The sequence below is a fragment of the Sinocyclocheilus rhinocerous genome, unplaced genomic scaffold (assembly GCF_001515625.1).
Source record: "Sinocyclocheilus rhinocerous isolate Xijiao unplaced genomic scaffold, SAMN03320098_v1.1 scaffold393, whole genome shotgun sequence".
Taxonomy (NCBI): domain Eukaryota; kingdom Metazoa; phylum Chordata; class Actinopteri; order Cypriniformes; family Cyprinidae; genus Sinocyclocheilus; species Sinocyclocheilus rhinocerous.
This window is the reverse complement of record NW_015654520.1, coordinates 277,064-280,263: the sequence shown is the minus strand read 5'-3', so window position 1 is coordinate 280,263 and position 3,200 is coordinate 277,064.

Below are 3,200 nucleotides of genomic sequence, written 5' to 3'. Positions count from 1 at the left end.
TTGCACTTCTCAGCCACCGTAACGTTCACAAGGATAGGTGAAAACAACTAAAGATGCTCCAGTCCAGTAGCTGGCAATGTCACTTTGTAAAGAAACACTACAGGAACACATAATACAGATGTGCATGATGTCACCGTTTTCACAAATTTGCATTTTTGTGGTTTACACAGACGCAATAAAATTTCGTTTTTCAAAACGAAACTTTAAACCCTGTTTTCAAAAGTTTGCATTTGAAGGCTCCCAAAATGCTGTTTTGTGTAAATGAATGCTTTAAAAAAAAACATTAAAAGTATTCAGTTTTTAGTAAATACCACCTAAGTGAAAATCTAAATTGGCACTTTTTAGACCTAAATGCCAGTTGCTTAGCTGGAGCAGGACCCCTCAAAGTACATGATTTGGAGAAAGAAAGAAAAAAGAGAAATATATTGTACAAAATTTCACATGTTTAAGGATTAAGAAGTAGTGGAAAATTCTGATGGAGATCACAGAGAGCAGAGGGACTGAGGCAAACAGTGATGTAAGGCATGTTGCTCATGACACATACAGTAAACCTGCTCATACTATACACATTACTCATTACTCTCCTAATGGCTGTAGAGCCCTTTCACTGATTTTCTTTCCTGTGAGTCATATCGGATACTCTCCCTTGCATACATACCTCAGAGTGTATCTACACTATTTATATGAGCAGCCGGCATGACTTGAGCTCTGGCTTGATGTCACCAGTAAGCTCTTTTGTAGTCTATGTGGGAAGCAAACCAGATGTGGGCAGCTTCAGTGGAAGGATAAGTGGTCAGCTTGAACCTATTATGCTGTACACTCCCACATGCCACAGTCTATACGCATTTAACCCTAAAAGCTTTGTCTATGGGTGTCTTTAGAAGTCTGTATTGGCCTCAGTACAGTGGTTTACGTAGGTTTGTGGTGTTTATTCCAACATGACATGTGGAGACTATCGTTAGAGGTATTTTATAAAACCAAGTGCACTATCATTAATACTATTACTCATGCTTAGGATTGAGGATGTGAACAAACCCCTAACCCTATATTAACTTTGGAGTGTAACTCGTCCCACTTTTGTGCTACGCACATGAATGATACACTGAAAAAAAAAAGAAACTTAAAAAACTTATTAACTTTATTATTTTTTCTAAAATTATATTACTGGTTTGGTTCAGGTTTTGTTTACTATTAATCAACAATATTTATTTTCCTAAAGAAAAAAAAACATTCAAGTTAAATGGATATTTATTATGAAAACCATACCATACTTAATATATTTTCTTTAGACATAAGCCAAAATGTTACTTAATGTATTTTAGTGCCATTTTACAATGTAATTTCACCAAATTAGCTATAATATTGAAAGTAGAATTTCTGTGAAAAACGTTCAAGTAAAAAGATTATTTATTATAAAGACCATACCATACTTAATATATTTGCTTTAGACATAAGCAAAAATGTTTCTTAACCTCCTGAGACCCTGCATCCTCATATGAGGACATTATATTTTAGTGAATTTCTCTGAGACTATACATGCCACAGTTTGAAGTCTGGATGTCCTGTACAGAGTATTAATTTAGTGACACTCTTATGGAAATATGATAATATTTTGTAATTATCATTTAAATAAATGAAAAAAAAAAACTTGTTATGTTGAACATTTGAAAATGTTATGGGGTTTCAAATCAAAATATGACTTTCTGTTCCAAAGAGAAAGGAAAAAATGAAATCGCATCATATGACCCCTTTAAAAAAAGAAAATCAATTGTTTTTGCCTATGCATGTTCATTTTCTGGTGTCAGGTCCACTGATAGATGGCCTATCAAGCCACCTGTCCATAGGCTGGTCTTGTTAACTTTTTTTTATTTTTATTATGTAGCGATATATTGCCCTAGAAATAATTGCAAGAAACAATATTATTGTCATTTTATGACCATTTTATACCACTGACTATATAGTGATGTTTCAGTATCAGCGCTGGGCTGTCAGGCATTGTTACACCAGCAGGTGGCTGCAATGGATTGACTTTACGAGTGAGTCATCATTAAAAAAACATTCATTCAACGGATACACTTAAAAACGCTGATTCATTCATGAATGAAACATGGTGTTGACATTAATTTACTTTGAGTGCCAGTTTACAAGGCTCAATCAACAATCAACGCATCACATGGGTTACAGTGAAGCTGATATTTCACTTCATAGAGAACAATGCCATTGATTCAGTGTACTGAACAGCGCTGACGACAGTCGTGGGAAATCCCCTTAAATACTGAAAGGATACAACGACACAGATATCGCTTTCATCTTCTCACAACTGATGGCAAACTGATTTTTTTTCATGATTGACCTGAATCATGGTTGACCTGAAGAAAGACAGACCCAGGTATTCACACACCCTTAGTTCTGCTGACGCTTTCACCCCTCTCTCTCTCTCTCTCTCTCTCTCTCTCACTCTCTCTCTCAATTCAATTTAATTCAATTTGTGCTTTATTGGCATGACAATTGTTACAATATATTGCCAAAGCATAGTGTTTACATTGAATCATAGATATCGCTTTCATCTTCTCACAACTGATGGCAAACTGATTTTTTTCATGATTATGAGTTGACCTGAAGAAAGACAGATCCAGGTATTCACACACCCTTAGTTCTGCTGACGCTTTCACCCCTCTCTCTCTCTCTCTCTCTCAATTCAATTTAATTCAATTTGTGCTTTATTGGCATGTCAATTGTTACAATGTATTGCCAAAGCATAGTGTTTACATTGAATCTAGAACAGATATATATATTTTTTTTAAAACTGCATGTATATACATGCATGTATATATCAGTTCATGGTTATAATAATAATAAAAAAAATTTTTTGTAATGATTCTACGGACCCCCTGCAATTACGTGACGGACCACTAGGGGTACGCGTACCCCCTGTTGAGAAACACTGCTCTAAACAATGTAATAACATGAAAAAATACAAATTTTTTGCTAAAATGTTTTGCCGGGTATTAAGAGGTTAATGTAGGTCAATAAAATATATGTTTTTTCTTTGTGACATTCCGGCGATATGACTATAACTTCAATGGACAACATTGCAGAACGTCACTGCTGGTATTAATCAACTACAGGCAGGACCTATGTCTTTTTGATATTATTTTTTAAGCTCTTTAAACACATCATTCTGTTACATACAACAATTC